This window comes from Callithrix jacchus, chromosome 3 (genome assembly GCF_049354715.1).
Source record: "Callithrix jacchus isolate 240 chromosome 3, calJac240_pri, whole genome shotgun sequence".
In the NCBI taxonomy this organism is placed as follows: domain Eukaryota; kingdom Metazoa; phylum Chordata; class Mammalia; order Primates; family Cebidae; genus Callithrix; species Callithrix jacchus.
This window is the reverse complement of record NC_133504.1, coordinates 111057609-111075494: the sequence shown is the minus strand read 5'-3', so window position 1 is coordinate 111075494 and position 17886 is coordinate 111057609. Positions and strand designations below refer to the sequence as shown.

Here is a 17886-nt window from a genome sequence, read left to right as displayed (position 1 = left end):
TTTCTTTTAGAGAGTCTCCCTGTGTTTGTTATTTAGTTTCACATTAATGGTATCAGAAGTGAAGCCAAAGTTAGCTCACCTTTGATGAATGGGTGGCCCGTGGAATTGAGTGCAGTACTGACTGGCTTCAGTGTTGCCTTTTCTGCCATGGTGAATCTCCTCACCATGGACTTTTGGATTCCCTCCCTTTGGTATGTTCTTTTTTTACTTTATTTGGGATCTGATTTGGTTATAAGGCCACCTTAAATAAAGGACCTTCCATCCCTCCTGAGACTATAAAAGTTCTTTCTGGCAATCCCTTTCTGGTAAAAGGCAAGTGTCCTTCTGGTTAGAGTTCTCTGGTTTCTACAGAGTTTACATTTTGTCTGTGCAGCATTCTTTTCTGGTGAATTCACTTTTGATTTGGTGCATCAGGCTCAACATTTTGTTTGCTCTGCATGGCTGGGTTACAATATTTGTGAGCATTCTGATTTTGGTTTCATTTTGGTTAGGTTATGTCTGTAAATGATTTGGCTCTTTTTCCCTTGTTTGTTTCTGAACATCTTCCAAGAGCAAAAATAAACATTCTAAATAGTAGGCATGATTTGGCCAACTGAAAGCCACTGGAATGGTCACCATGATCTAAACCACCAGTCTAAACTTCCTGACAGGATTTATAGAATTTTCTTTGCTCTGGAGAAATTAGTCAGATACAGAATGGGATTCTCAGACATTCAGGCATGTCAAGCTTTCTGGGACTCCAGCTGGCTACATGGCTTTTCCTCGTGCATGTTTGTAAATTAATGGCCATGATGAATATCATTTGAAGTCTCCAACCTTGTTTTTTTCTTAGAATTCAATTAGAAACTGCAACCAATAAAGTTAACAGGTAGAGTCTTTTTAGTTCTCTATTTTTTTTTTTTTCTGGCTACTCTAAATCTGTTGACTTTCTTATTTGTGTCAAGATAATACACTGTTGCTAATTTCAAAAGCTGCTTAAACCTTTTTTAAAGAGCATTTTAACCAGGATAAAGATAAAAACCTTAAAGGGCTTTCAAATTAATGGCCTTACAAATTACAACCGCTTCGTGGTAATCAACAACCTAGACACATTTTGGAAATGTAAATTTAGGTTTCCCTAACTATTAATTGTTTAGGGTGATAAAACAGTTAATTGAAGGATTGATATTCTAAAAGGACATAAAGAGATGTATGTTAATACAGGTTAGCGTCTCCTATCAAAAAGGTCAAACTCTTGAACTTAGAGCAATAATGCAGGGTATCTCTGGCATAAAAGTTGCTTTGTCTGTCTGCTATACAGGGGCCAGAAAAAGTTGACCAAAAAAAAAACAAACAAACAAAAAACCACCTGCCAAAATGCTTCCCTACCTGCCTGCATTGACTAGTCAAGCAAATCAGACTAGCAAACAAAAGAAAGATTTGTTACTAAAAACTTCAAGGCAACTGGAGATTTTGAATTTTCTTATAGAATTCAGCCAGTCCCAGCTAAAATGTAAACAATTGATAATTTCATCCTAAACTCATTTAAAACTGGAAAAAAAGGATACAAAATTTATTTAAAACCAAGATGCTTTACCTAAAAATTTTGGTCTGCAGCTTTTCTTAGATTACCAATTAGCGAAAATAACATTTATTCACGTGAACAGGTCCCATTTTGTCAAAAATACTATTTGGATCCAACTATTCTTTTATAAACTTGTCAGTCTGTATTACTATGCTTTATTGTCTAGTGACTAAAATTCTACAATTAAAGCTGTAAGATCTTTGTTGTGTGCATGTATATGTGTTTATGTGTGTTGACGTGTTGTATGCTGTGTCTACATAGTAAAATCTGGTGTAGTTGGCTAGAAATTCCTTAAGAAATCCTATTCGGATTAGCTTAGGTAAATGAGCAATCATAAAATATATACTAATTAATCCAAATGCCTTTTAGTTCATATGACTTAAGTAAATCGTTGATAACTAAACTGTTGGTGGGTGTTGTTTTGAGATGGGGTCTTGCTTTGTTCCTAGGGTAGAGTGCAGTGGTGTAATCATAACTCATTGCAGCCTCAAACACCTGTGCTCAAGTGATCCTCCCACCTCAGCTTCCCAAGTAGCTGGGACTACGGATATGTACCCCCATGCCCAGCTAAATTTTTTTTTTTTTTTTGTAGAGGCAGAGTTTTACCAGGTTGCACAGGCTGATCTCAAACTCCTTGCCTCAAGCGATTATCCCACCTCAGCCTCCCAGAATGCTGAAATTATAGGCATGAGCCACTACAACTGGCCCAATAAACTGGCCTTGAATTTGTTGATAAAATAAAAATAGAAATTTTTTCGAATTGTCCATCAGTGGATGAATGAATAAAGGAAATGTCGTGTGTGTGTGTGTGTATATATATATATATATATATATATGTATATACACTGAATATAGATATATATATATATATAAAGTACATATATATACTCAATGGAATATTGTTCAGCCACAAAAAAAAGAGTAAAATCCTGTCATTTGCAGCACCATGGTGGAACTGCAGGTTGTTATGTTGAGCAAAATAAGTCAGGCACAGAAAAACAAATATAGCATGTTCTCATTTATATATGAAAGCAAAAAAAGTGGCTCTCATGGTGGTAGAGAGTAAAACGGTGGTTACCAGAGGCTAGGAAGAAAAGTGGGGAGGGAGGCATAAAGAGAGGTTGGTTAAGGGTTCAAAATACAGTTAGATAGAAGGAATAAGTTCTAGTATTCAATAGCACAAAAGGAAAATTATAGTTAATGATAATTTATTCTGTATTTCAAAATAGCTAGAAAAGAAGATATGTACTATTTCCAACACAAACAAAAGATGAATGTTTGAGGTGACCGATATCCCAGGTACCCTGATTTGATCATTATACATTGTATAAAGGTATCAAAATAACACATGCAGCTGGGCGTGGTGGCTCACGCCTATATAGTCCCAGCACTTTGGGAGGCCAAGGCAGGAGGATCACAAGGTCAGGAGTTCGAGACCAGCCTGGCCGACATGGAGAAACCCCATCCCTACTAGAAATGCAAAAAATTAAGCCAGGCATTGAGGCTCATGCCTGTAATCCCCGATACTCAGGAGGCTGAGGCAGGAGAATCACTTGAACCTGGGAGGCAGAGGTTGTGGTGAGCCAAGGTCGTGCCGTTGCACTCCAGCCTAGGTGACAAGAGTGAAACTCTGTGTCAAAAAATAAAAATAACATGCATTCCAAAAATGTGACAATTACTATATATCAATTTTTTAAAAATTTTAAATATAGGTTTTGGCTGAGTGTGGTGGCTCATGCCTATAATCCCAACACTTTGGGAGGCTAAGGTGGGTAAATTGCATGAGCTTAGGAGCTCAAGACAAGCCTGGGCAATGTAGGGAGACCTCATCTCTACTAAAAAAAAAAAAAAGAAAAGAAAAGAAAATCAGCTGGGTGTGATGGCACATGCCTGTAATCCCAGCTACTCTGGAGGCAGAGATGGACAAGGAGAAAAGAAGAAAGGAGAAGAGAGAAGGAGGAGGAGGCAGAGGGGGAAGAGGAGGAGAGGAAGTGAGAGAGGGAGGGAGGAAGAAAGGGAGGGATAGAGGGAGGGAAGGAAGGGAGGGAGGGGAAGAATGAGAGGGGGGAAGGAAGAAGATGAAGAATTAAAATACAGGTTTTAATAACTAAGATTGATTAATTAAAAATGTTTAGAACTCTAATGAAGAAACTGATGAATTCATGAAACTACTCATAAAGATTAAACAATACAAATATTACAATGACATTAAGTAACTGTTGAAAATAATGTTTTTATAACTTTAATTTGAAATATTTTTGGCTCTTTAAATGTATTGCTTTCCAAGTGTAAGCTAATTACAGTTTACAGCAATATGGTAAAGCATACTTTTGTGAACAAAGGTGGAAAATTTTACTTTTTCTTCTTGCTTGATCCCTCCAAAATTTGGAAACTCTTTATGAGTATTCTTATGGCTGTATGGTTATTTGGATAAGTTCAATGAAAATCTACTTTCCCTTTATAACAGAATACAATTGGAAGCATTGGCTATATTACCAAGGCATTGACTGGAATATCATATTTGAGAATGTGCATAGAATGCCTGGTTTCAAGGGTTTCCAGCCTTATAGTGAATGAGTAAAAATTGTCACTTTCTGGCAGGTCCCAAATTCTTAAGATGGTAGGTAAAACCTAAAATCTATCTTAGTTTGGCTTCCTAGCCTCAAAAGTTTTAAAGCTGAGATTTTCATGTGAGCAATATTGATATAAAGAGCTTTGTTTCTAAAGAAAAGCTATATTATTTGTGTTACTAGACTGTAGCCTTATGCATTGTTTTTGAGTCCTTGCTATCTACCTACAGACTAGACTAGATCCTGAATTCTTTTAGAGTCCTCCAATTTAACTTTTCCCATGGAATTCCTAAAAATTGAAACTCTTTTGTTCCTGAAGCCCTAAAACTAAAACTATATGAATTTTAAGGGATAAGTTTCATGACTGATGTATGTGTCACACAGAAAATTCAACAAACCAGCTGATGCCATAACCAGAGACATTCAAATTGCAAAACAGGATAAGAAGTGGTTGTCTTCATGCCTCAAACAGCTTTTTCTAAGACATCAGAAGAACTCTCCATATCATAATGAGACTCTTACCTCTCTTAATGCCTACCTTTTTCACTTGACAAGATAATGGTGACATTAAAAGTACCTTCTGCTGGTAGATTGACAGAACCTAACCTAGAACATCCTTTTTTTTATTTTATTTTATTTTATTTTATTTTATTTTATTTTATTTTATTTTTTAGAGATGGGGGTCTCAATCTGTTATACAATCATAGTTTCCTTCAGCCTCAAACTCCTGGGTTCAAGCAGTCCTCTCATCTCAGACTCCCTAGTAGCTAGGACTACAGGAACATACCACCACACTCAGTTTATTTTTAATTTTTTTTTGGTGGGGGGGAGGAAGCCAGGAAGGGAGGGAAGGAGGATGGTAGGGAGGAAGGAAGGGATGAAGGAAGGAAGGAAGGAAGGGAAGAAGGGGGAGGGAGGGAGAGAGGGAGGGAGGGAGGGAGGGAAGGGAAGTAAGGAAATCAAGCAATGAGAGAGACATTGCCGACCTGGATCTAGAGGTTTACAAGTTGATTTCTTTTTTTGAGAGAAGGAAAGAAAAAAATAAATAAATAAGTAAAGGAGAGGAAGAAAGAGGAAGAGAAAGAGGGAGAGTACACGGAAATATTGCTTTATTCTGAAAAAAATTGGGTATTAATAATGGCCAATCAATGTTTCATTTAAATTTATGAGTAGGTGTGATGTGGTATTGACAAGAATGTATATTTTGTGTATTTGAAGTGGGGAGCTCTATAAATATTTATTAAGTTTACTTGTTCCGGATCTGAGTTCGAGTCCTTGATATCCTTATTAATTTTCTGTCTCATTGAATCTAAGTCTTTATGTATCTGGGTGTTAGCATCATTAGCTCTTGTTGTTGCATTGATCCTTTTACCACTGTATCTTTGTTGCTTTAAAATCTATTTTATCCAATACCAGATTTGCAACTCCTGCTTTTTATTTATTTATTATTTATTTTTGCTCTCCATTTGGTTGGTAAATCTTTCACCATCCCTTTGAGTCTTTGTGTATCCTTGCATGTGAAACAGGTCTGGATGTAACATACCATTGGGTTTTGGCTGTGTCTTTTGATTGGGGGATTTAGTCGATTGAAATTTATGGTTACTGCCATTTGATGTTAACTGGCTGTTTTATCTATTCATTGGTGTAAATTCTTCTTTATGTTGGTGCTCTTTACTTTTATATTTTTAGAAAGGCTAATACTGGTTGTTTTTTTCTGTGTGTAATGCTTCTTTCAGAAGCTCTTGTAAAGCAGGTCTGGTGGTAATAAATTCTCTGAGTTCTTGCTTGTTCATAAAAGATTTTATTTTTCCTTCAGTTGTGAAGTTTAGTTTGGCTGGATATGAAATTCTGGGCTGAAGGTCTGTTCTTTGAGGATGTTGAATATCTCTTCTGGCTTGTAGAGTTTCTGCTGAGACATCTGCTGTAAGTCTGATAGGCTTGCCTTTGTGGGTAACCTGACCTTTCTCTCTGGCTGCCCTTAGTATTTTCTCCTTTGTTTCAACCCTGGTGAATCTAACGATTATGTGCCTTGGGGTTGCTCTTCTTGAGGAATATCTTTGTGGTGTTCTCTGTATTACCTGGGGTTGAATGTTGACCTGCATTGCTAGTTCAGGAAAACTTTCCTGAATAATATCCTGAAGGGTATTTTCCAGCTTGGATTCATTCTCTCCGTCACATTCAGGTACACCTATCAAACGTAAATTTGGTCTTTTCATGTAGTCCCACATTTCTTGGAGACTTTGCTCATTCCTTTTTATCCTTTTTTATCTAATCTTTTCTTCATGTTTTATTTCATTAAGTTGGACTTTGACCTCTGATATCCCTTCTTCTGCTTGAACAATTCAAGTGTTTAAACCTGTGCATACTTCTCGGAGTTCCTGTATTGTATTCTTCAGTTCCATTAATTCACTCATACTCCTCTCTAAGTTGTCTATTCTCAATAGGATTTCATCAAACCTTTTTTCAAAGTTCCTAGTTTCTTTACGTTGGGCTACAACATGTTCTTTTAACTCACAGAAGTTTCTTATTATCCATTCCTTGAAGAGTACTTCTGTCATTGGGATGCGCTCGTTCTCCATCAAGCCTTGTTCCATTGTTGATGTGGAACTGTGATCATCTTTAGAGGGAGAGGCATTCTGACTTTGAGTATTCTCAGCTTTTTTACGCTGGTTTCTTCCTGTCATTGTAAATTTATCCTCCTGTCGTCTTTGAATTTACCAACTTTCGGATTAGGTCTCTTGAGTGGGCGTCCAGGTTGTTAGTTCCCAGGGCCAGAGCAGCGGCGTTAAAACTGATGGTGCTTTTCTTCCCAGGATTCTCCTGTCGGGCTTCCTTCTTGTGTCCTTAGTAGGCGACTCTGCCTTTCCGGGGCTCCAAACCTTGGTCAGAAGGGGAACCGGTACCGTTTACTCTGCGCCTGCGGTGCCGCGCAGAGGTGCAATCACAGCTGCTGCACCAGGCTCTGGTGTTGTGCTGCGGGCCCGTGCGGGTCCTCCAAACCTGTTTACTCTGCTCCGAGAGCTGCCGCGCAGAGGTGCCAGCGGAACCACTGCGCCGGCCACGAGAGTCACGCTGGCGACTTGTGTGTTTCCTCCACTGGGGATCTTCTGCTCCGTGAGCGACCAGAATTTGTCTGAAAGTGTCGCGTCCTCTAGTTCTCCGCGCCTTCACTGAGAGCTGCAATCCAGGGATGTTAGCGATCGGCCATCTTGGATTGTCTCCTTATTTTTAATTTTTTGTAGAGACAGGATCTCACTGTATTGCCCTAACACTTTGGGGGGCCTTGGGCCCCCAAAGGATTATAGGCATGAACCACCACACCCAGCCAAGGAGATCCTTTAGTCTACCTAGTAGGTGACTTTGGCACCATTCCCAGTACAATGGTTGATCACTCTCTGCTTTGATTCAATCCAGTCCTAAGATATTAGATGACAAAGTTGCTCAATATTACCTACTGGCTAATAAAGAGATGTCTGTAACTATTGCTAATACTACATGCTGTACCTGGATATATTCCTCTGGGAAAGTTGAGATCCATAAATACAAAATGAGAAAACAGGCCACATGTTTACAAGTCTTACTTAATTTCCCACAGTCATTTTATTTACTCAAGTAATTGCCTTTAAGGCTAGTTCATGACTCAAAACTATTATACAATCTAAGATTATCAATTTGCTTTGTATTTTCCCTTTTTAAACCTTATACCTGTTGCTTGTTAAGTTTTTGGAGAAGTATAACTTCTGATACAATAATACTGGCCAGGCACTTTAAGATGGTAACAAAAACACCTATAGAACTGAAAAAATTAACTTAACAATGGATTCCAGATAGCCTTAGCCTGAAAGACACTCCCTCCTAAGTGCTCTTGTTGATCAATGTGGCTAGAAATGTTCTGATACTGACTCCTACTTGCAAACCACTTCCCTCAAACATGGGAAGACCAGACCAAATCAGGACAGGTTTATTTCAGCACTGACGGACAATCAAACCCTAACTACAGGATAATTCACCAGTGATGTTTTTGGAGAAAGATCTTGATCAAAAGGGGGAAACGCAAAAGTTATCAGAATCACAGTAAAAGCCATGAAGGCAGGGTTCTGATGCGCTAAGCCCTCATAACAAGCACTATCACAAAAGGCTCTGAAAAAAAATCCACAAATTTGCAAAAAGGTCATCACGACTTTACATACACAAAATATTTCTGTAAGGACATCTTCCCAGCAACTGTCCTTCCAACCTCAGACTGGCACCACCCTTGGTATTGATACTTGCAGCTAAAACTAAATATCACAAAATGATTATATAATTCTCATTTTTTCTTTTAAAAATCTTCGCCTTCCTTTACTGCTCTGAATATGGACATAGTTGACTATGGCATGTGTATTTCCATTGCAATCCTCATTTTTAAATAAATATTAGAGAGTCCACTCTATTTGTTTTTTGTTTTGTTTTGGTATGGTATAGTTTGGTTTGGTTGTGTTGTTGTTGTTGTTGTTGTTGTTGCTGCTGTTTTTGAGACAAGTCTCAAATTTTTTTGTATTTTTAGTAGAGATGGTTTTCACTGTGTTGGCCAGGCTGGTCTCGAACTTCTGACCTTGTGATCCACCTGCCACAGCCTCCCAAAGTGCTGGGATTATAGGCATGAGCCTCCACACCCAGCCTAATTTGTTTTTTAAGTATACAATAGTGTACTTAAAACACTCTCATACATAATACACGTCTACTCAAGTTTACAAGAAGTAACAATTTTTGTGTGTACATTTACATGTATATTATATCTTAAATAATATTCAGAAGCATCCACGAACCCACAGCTATGATTACTGCTAGGAGGAAGGAGAGATTATGACTGTCGTGCTAGTCAAAGAAAAATTTCATCATTTCTGTGACCTTTCAATTTGGTGAGAAAAGCATTGTTTATGTATTACTTACTCGTGTAATTCATACTAAATGTAAAATAATCAATGTGTGTTGGGTTTATTTCTATTTTTAAAGGTGATTATTATTTCATAGTTTTGGGGGAACAGGTAGTGTTTGGTTACTTGGATAAGTTCTTTAGGTGTGATTTCTGAGATTTTTGTCTACCCATCACCTGAGCAGTGTACTCTGTGCCCAGTGTGAAGTCTTTTATTCCTCACTCAAACCTCCTACACTTGCCGCAAGGCTCCCAGAGTTCACTATATCATCCTCACGCCATTATATTCTTATAGCTTATCTCCCACTTATAAGTGAGAATGAACATACATTGTTTGAGTTTCCATTCCTGAGGCACTTCACTTATAATAATGATCTCCAGCTCCATCCAGGTTGCTGCAAATGCCATTATTTTGTTCCTTTTTAAAATACCTTAGTATTCCATGATATGTATGTATGTATGTGTGTGTGCATATATATATATCACATTTTCTGTATCCACTCTTTGGTTGATGGGCATGTACACTGCTTCCATATCTTGCCAAGTGTCTTATATGTACTGCATATGTAAGTAACTTTTTCATATAGTGACTTATTTTCCTCTAGTTACTCAGTAGTGGGACTGCTGGATCAAATGGTAGCTCTACTTTAAGTTATTTAAGTAGTCTCCACACTGTTTTCCATAGTGGTTACACTGGTTTACATTCCCACCATCAATGTAAAAGTGTTCCCTTTTCACTATATCCATGCCAACGTCTATTTTTTTTTATTTATTAATTATGGCCATTCTTGTGGGAGTAAAGTGATATCACACTGTGGTTTTGATTTGCATTTCCCTGATGATTAGTGAGATTCAGCATTTTTTCTTATGTTTGTTGACCATTTGTATATCTTCTTTTGAGAATTGTCTATTCATGTCCTTTGCCCACTTTTTGATGGGATTATTTGTATTTTTTCTTCCTGATTTGTTTGAGTTCCTTGTAGATTCTGGATATTAGTCCTTTGTCAGATGTATAGTTTGCAAATATTTGTTCCTACTCTGTGAGTTGTCTGTTTACTCCACTGAACATTTCTTTAGTTGTGTGGAAGCTTTTTAGTTTAATTAAGATCCATCTATTTTTATGTTTTTTGGGGGGGTTCTTTGCATTTGCATTTGGGTTCTTGGTCATAAACTCTTTGCCTAAGTCAATGTCTGGAAGAATTTTTCCAATGTTATCTTCTAGAAGTTTCATGGTTTTGGGTCTTAGATTTAAGTCTTTGATCCATCTTGAGTTTATTTTTGCATAAGGTGAGCGATGAGAATCCAGTTTCATTCTTCTACATGTGGCTTGCCAATTATCCCAGCACCATTTGGTGAATAAGGTGTCCTCTGCCCCATTTTATGTTTTTGTTTGCTTTGTCAAAGATCAGTAGACTGTAAGTATTTGGCTTTATTTCTGGGTTCTCTATTCTGTTCCACTGGTCTCCATGTCTGTTTTTAAAACAGTACCATGCTATTTTGCTATTTTGGTGACTGTAACCTCATAGCATAGTTTGAAGTCAGGTAATGTGATATCTCCAGATTTTTTCTTTTTTTTACCCCCCCACCAGTTGTCAAATGATCCTTTATTGAAGTATTTTACTTTGTGCTTCTTAACTAGCTGGGCATTCCAGAGCACCACTGTTGATGTCATCTATGTCAAGAGGGTGATGGGCATCAACATTACTGCCCACAACTGGGTAGTCCCCAGGATCACTTTAATGGTTCCAGAGAGTTCTCTGGCTAAAGATCGATGCCGCCTCTGTCGAGCAATGTTGACAATCTCATCAAAAGTGATATTCCCACTGTGTTTAATATTTTTCTGTTTCTTCCTATCACTTAGTGGTTCCTTGAGGGCTTTGATGATCAGGACAGAGGCAGAAGACACCACTTCAATCTGGGCGGGTCTGTTCTAAATGGTCAGTTTCACTGTAATCCTCAGGCCCTTCCAGTGACCCATTGCCTTGGCAATGCCATCACCAACCTTTGCTGGAGACAGACCCAGGGGGCCGATCTTGGGGGTCAGCACAGAAGTGGCACCTACTTCACCCCCAGTGCAGCTCAGGTATACAACTTTGATCTGGTTGGGGTCGAACTTCGGCAGCATGGTGGAGGCAGCTGATGTTGGATAAACCCACATTCAGGACGACCAAAGAAAGTTGCACCATGGCCTCCTCCAAGCCGAAAGCCAAAAGCCAGAAGTCAGATTTTTTCTTTTTATTTAGTCTTGCTTTGGCTATGTGGACTCTTTTTTGATTCCATATAAATTTTAGGATTGTTTTTACTAGTTCTTTAAAGAATGTTGATGGTATTTGATGGCAATTGCATTAAATTTAGATTGCTTTTGGCAGTATGGTCATTTTCACAATATTGATTCTACCCATCCATGAGCATGGGATGTGTTTCCATTTGTTTGTGTCATCTATGAATTCTTTCACTAGTGTTTTATAGTTTTCCTTGTAAGTATCTTTGATCTCTTTGGTTAGGTATATTCCTAAGCTGTTTTTTGGTTTTTTGTTTGTTTTGCAGATATTGTAAAAGGGGTTGAGTTCTTTATTTGATTAGCTTGCTCACTGTTGATTTTGCTGAGAGTTTTAATCATAAAGGGATGCTGGATTCTGTCAAATGCTTTTTCTGCATCTATTAAGATAATCATATGATATTTGTTTTTACTTCTATTTATGTGGTATATCATATTTATTGACTTGTGAATGTTAAACCACCCTGCGTCCCTGATATGAAACCTTCTTGAACATGGTGTATTATGTTTTTGATATGCTGTTAGATTCAGTTAGCTAGTTTTTTGTTGAGGTTATTTACATCTCTGTCCATCAAAGATATTGGTCTGTAGTTTTCTTCTTTACTTATGCCCTTTCCTACTTTTGGTATTAGGGTAATACTGGGTTCATAGAATTATTTGGGAAGGATTGCCTCTATCTTATCGACTTATGCTTTAAGGAATTTCCATTTTGGTGTATTTTGAGGTTTCATTTCAAGATTTAGAACTTTCTCTAACTTTTGGAATAGTTTCAGTAGAATTAGAACCAGTTCTTCTTTGAATGTCTAACAGAATTCTGCTGTGAATACATCTGGTCTTGAACTTTTTTTGTTGGCATTTTTATTGCTATTTCAATCTTGTTACTTGTTATTGCTCTGTTCAGAGTTCCTATGTCTTTCTGTTTTTTGTTTGCTTTTTGTTTGCTTGTTTTTGACAGAGTCTTGCTCTGTCACTCAGACTGGAGTGCAGTGGTGCAGTCTTGGCTCACTGCAGTCATCACCTCCCAGGTTCAAGTGATTCTCCTGCCTCAGCCACCCAAGCAGCTGGGATTACAGGCATGCTCCACTACACTCAGCTAACTTTTGTATCTTTAGTAGAGACAGGATTTTGCCATTTTGGCCAGGCTAGTATCAAAACTCCTGGACTGAAGTGATCTGCCCACCTTGACCTCTCGAAGTGCTGAGATTACAGGCATGAGCCACCATACCCAGACTCTTTCTGGTTTAATCTAGGAGGGTTGTATGTTTCCAGGAATTTATCTATCACCTCTAGGTTTTCCAATTTGTGCATGTAAAGGTGTTCACATGAAGGTGTTTGTAGTAATTTTGAATAGTCTTTTGTAATTCTGCAGTATCAGTTGTAATATCTCCCATTTCATTTCTAATTCAGCTAATTTGGATCTTCTTTCTTCTTGGTTAATCTCACTAATGGTCTATTGATTTTGTTTATCTTTTCAAAAAACCAGCTTTTTGTTTCATTTATCTTTTGTATTATTTTTTCTTTCAATTTCATTTAGTTTTTCTCTAGTCTTTGTTATTTCCTTTCTTTTACTGGGCTTGGGATTGGTTTGTTCTTGTTTCTCTAGTTCTTTGAGATGTGAGCTTCAATTGTCTATTTGTGCTCTTTCAGACTTTTAGATGAAGGCATTTAATGCTATGAACTTTCCTCTTAGCACCACTTTGCTGTATTGCAGAGGTTTTGATAGGCTGTGTCACTATTATCATTCAGTCAAAATAATTTTTTAATTTACATCTTCATTTCATTGTTGGCCCAAAGATCATTCAGGAGCAGATTATTTAATTTCTATGTATTTGTATAGTTTTGAGGGTTCCTTTTGGAGTTAGTTTTTAATTTTATTCCACTGTAGTCTGAGAGTGTACTTGATACAATTTCAATTTTCTTAAATTTATTAAGACTTGTTTTGTGGCCTATCACATAGCCTCTCTTGGAGAATGTACCATGTGCTGAAGAAAAGATGTATATTCTGTAGTTGTTGGGTAGGATGTTCTGTAAATGTCTGTTAAGTCCATTTGTTCTAGGGTATAGTTTAAGTCCATTGTTTCTTTGTTGACTTTTTGTCTTGATTTGTCTAGTTTTGTCAGTGGAATATTAAAATTCCCCACTATTATTGTGTTGCCATCTATCTTATATCTTAGGTCTAGTAGTAATTGTTTTATAAATTTGGGAGCTTCAGTGTTATGTGCATATATATTTAGGATTATGATATCTTCCTGTTGGACTAGTCCTTTTGTCATTATGAACTGTCCCTCTGTGTCTTTTTATAAACTGTTTCTTTATAAACTGTTTCAGTCTGTTTTGTCTAATAATAGCTACTCCTGCTGACTTGTGGTTTCCATTTGCATGGAATATCTTTTTCCACCTCTTTACCTTAAGTTTATGTGAGTCCTTGTGTGTTAGGTGAGTCTCTTGAAAACAGCAGATATTTGGTTGGTGAATTCTTATCCATTCAGCCATTTGGTATCTTTTATGTGGAACATTTAGGCCATTGTTAGTGTTGAAATGTGAAATAATGTTCTACTCATCATGCCAGTTGTGGCCTAGCATTTTTTTTTCCATTGTGTTATTATTTTATATGTCCTGTGAGATTTATGCTTTAAGGAAATTCCATTTTGGTGTATTTTGAGGTTTTATTTCAAGATTTAGAAGTCCTTTTAGCATTTCTTGTAGTGCTGGCTTGGTAGAGGCAAATTCTCTTGGCATTTGTTTGTCTGAAAAAAACTGCATCTTTCTTCACTTATGAAACTTACTTTAGCTGGATAGAAAATACCTGGCTAATAATTATTTTGTTTCAGGATGCTAAAAATAGGAATCTCTTCTAGCTTGCAGGGTTTCTGATGAGCAATCCACTGTTAATCTGATATGTTTCCCTTTATAAGTTACCTGATGCTTTTGCTTTACAGCTCTTAAAATTCTTTTCTTTCTTCTGACTTTAGATAACATGATGACTATGTGCATAATCTTTTTGCAATGAATTTCCCAGGTGTTCTTTGAGCTTCTTATATTTGGTTATCTAGATCTCTAGCAAAACCAGAAAAGTTTTCCTCTATTACTCTCTCAAATAAGGTTTCCAAACTTTTAGATTTATCTTCTTCCTTGGAACACCAAGGAAGTTGTTTAACATAATCATGGGTTGTTTAACATAATCCCAAATTTCCTGGAGGTTTCATTCAACTTTTTTATTGCTTTTTCTTTGTTTTTGTTGAATTGAGTTAATTTAAAAGCTTTGTCTTCAAGCTTTGAAGTGCTTTCTTCTACTTGTTTGATTCTATTGTTGAAAGTTTCCAATGTATTTTGCTTTTCTTTAAGGGTGCCTTTTATTTCAGAAGTTGTGATTATCTTTTCTTTAAGATTTCTGTTTCACTGGAGACTTTTTCATCCATATCTTGTATTTTTTTTTAAATTTCTTTAAGTTGGTTTTCACCTTTCTCTGGTGCCTCCTGAGTAATTTAATAATCAATCTTCTGAACTCTTTATCTGGCAATTCAGAGATTTCTTCTTCATTTGGATCCATTGCTAGAAAGTTAATGTGATCTTTTGGAGGTGTTACAGAATCTTGTTTCATCATATTAACAGCTACTTTTTGGCTCCTTCTTATTTGGATACACTGTTTCAGTGCAAGATTCTGGAACTAAAGGGCTGCTGTTCAGATTTTTTTGTCCCATAGAGTGATTCCTTGATGTGATGCTTCCACACCCTTCCCCTAGGGATGGGATTTCCTGAGAGCCAGACTGCTGATTGTTATTGCCCTTCTGGGTCTAGCCATCTGATGGGGCTACTATATTCCAGGCTCATGCTGGAAAATATCTCCAAAGAGTCCTATGATGTGACCCATCTTCAGCTACCAGCACCTGGTCCAGTGGAGGTAGCAGGGGAATGAAGTGGACTCTCTGAAAGTCCTTTGTTGTAATTTTGTTTAGTTCTCCTGAATGTTGGTTATGCTAGCAGTGAAGCAGTCATGTGGACAGACTCAGGACCTCTGGTTAGCCAGGTTGTTGCAGGCACTGGAATTAGCTGTTGCTTTCTCCTTCTTTGGAGCAGAGTTATTCTGAGTTGCTGTAATGGATTGAGTTGGTTGGCCTCCAGCTAGGAGATGGTGCTTTCAAGACAGCACCACCTGCAGTAGTAGAGGGGGATATAATCTTGCCCTATGTTGGCCAGAATGAGTACTCATGTTTCTTAGGCAATGGGTAAGGCCATAGAGCTCTCAAGATTTTATGTTTTGTCCTTCAGCTACCAAGGCAGATAGAGAAAAGCCATCAGGTCAGGGAAGGTTTAGGTGGGTTTGAGCTCAGATTCTCCTTGGGTGAGGCTTGTTTTGGCCACTGTGGGGAATGGGGGTAGTTCTCAGGCCAATGGGGTTATGTCCCCAGGGGAATTATGGCTGCCTTTGCTGCACCATACAGGCCTCCAGGGAGGTGGGGGAAAGCTAGCAGTGACAGGCATCGCCCAGCTCCTATGCAGCCACTGAGGCCAGTCTCACTCCCACTGTGCCCCCCAACCATACTGAGTTTATATAAAGACAGCTGGTGACCAGAGCTGAGATCTCACCCCAGGCTACAATCCGCCCCACTAAGAAAGCACACAGGACTCTCAGGCCTTGCGGCTCTCTGCCTGCCACACCATTAGCTATGGATTGTGTACTGGTATCTGCACTTCCCATTCACCAGCCCCCCACCACCACCAGTTGGCTCAGGAAAATTTGTGCTCAGTCAAAACTGTTACAAAGTTTAACTAGGAGCTTCCTTCACCCTGTGGTCCCTCCCCAGTTCTGCTGGTTGCCTTCCCTTTCCCAAGGACTTCTGTGAGATTAGGCCATGAATGGCTTCCCTGGGTTCAAGCTGGGAACTGGGAGTGCCTACAGGGCTCTTCACATTGCTTTTTCTACTTTTATATTTCACCTGGGTCCCTAAATCCATTTCAGCTCTAGGTAAGGTTAAGTCCTTTTCCATGATCTAGATTTTCAGGTTCCTCAGTGGGGTGTGTGTTCACGGGCTGACTTTTCTTTCTCCCACACTTTGGAATCTCAGGTTTTTTTTTTTTGTTTTTTTTTTTGCTATCTTGTGGTATTTTTCTCATTATGTGTTTTAGTGGCAATTAAAGAGTCACTCCTTGAAAGTAGGTGCCAAGGATAATGGGTTCGTACTTCGCACAAAGCCCAGCCATGTAAACATAATACTGTTTGCCTATTAGGCTCTAATACATGCTTGTTAAATGAATGGCAATGAAACAAGAGGTTGGAGCTAGAATGTGAACTACCTTAATTTTCAAGTTTGAGAGCTGGTAGTTTATTTGGCAGGACAGATAAGTTAAATGAGATAATACATTTCACGCAGTTCCTATTAATACATTTTAGCTTTTATGATTAATATCACGTTTCAATTCTATCCTACTTCATGACCAGAAGATGGAGCTCAAAACATTTAAACTTCTTTTAAAAAAAATTCTCCTGGTTTGTTGTATTCTTGGTAGAGGTTGTGCTCTTATTTCTTTAGCTCTGGTTCTTTTTGTTCCTTCCATTCTCATTTTATTCTCAGGTTATCAAAAGCCAGTTGCTGACTACAGACAGGAGGAGTGATCTGTGGGGGAAGCTACACCTAAATCCTTATTTTTCTATCTCTGGAGACTAATTTGATTCATGCACCAATTCATACATATTTTTATCCAACTCTCCCCACTTTGTCCCTCCCTCTTCACAATGAAAAAGCTATTGTGACTTACAGTTGTTACAGCAACTTTAAACAGGTGCTGACATCCTATGCATCCTCATGGGAGGAAAAATGCCAACCCTACCACACACAGAATTTGTTGCTATATGCTGAAAAAAGAATATGACAGGGCTAGAAATATACCTTTTTGGACAGTTCTCCAGTTTTTGTGCTTTTCCAACATAAATTCCTTATCTACAGAATTCTTCCTTGAGACTCTAAAGACTCATGGGAAATAATGAACTTCTAATTTTTCATATCTTCCATTCTACTACCTTTATATTGATATTATTAATACCTTTATATTATTATCTTATATTTATTAATAGCTATATTTCTAGCTATTTATTCAATATTTACTCATTCACTTTTTAAAATAAATATTTATTGAGCAGCACAGCAGCATTACAGGAGGGTTATGGATTGGTGGAAAACACTGACCCCCATCCCCAGTCTCTGCCACACACATATCCTCCTACTACAGATCTTTAATAGATGTATCCAAGAATACACCTGGCTACAAATACCTGGCTAAGAGTTCCAGGAGTGATTTAAGCAGGAGCAGCACTGTCTATTCAAACTTGTCACTTGCCCTTTATTCCCTATGCCAAAGGCAAAGCCATCAGAGATTCTGGTAAGGTTCCACTCTGGTAAGCTTCTACGAGTTAACGGGAAATTTTCTTGCTTCATCATTTCTCTGTTATACTCAGATTTATATCACCATTGCCATATTATAATAGTGATATATACACCACTGTTTAAGGGGACATTTATATACATTTGGCTCTTCTGTTTCTTGATCCAAATTTAGCTTC

At 37.9% G+C, this 17886-nt stretch overlaps 1 protein-coding gene and 1 pseudogene across 3 annotated transcripts in view; both read right to left on the bottom strand.

Annotated features, from left to right (window-relative positions):
• Nucleotides 1-17886, bottom strand: part of MAPK10 (mitogen-activated protein kinase 10) — a 580859-nt gene that overhangs the window by 492869 nt on the left and 70104 nt on the right. The window lies entirely within an intron of this gene.
• On the bottom strand, nt 5126-17357 carry LOC128931662 (large ribosomal subunit protein uL11 pseudogene; annotated as a pseudogene).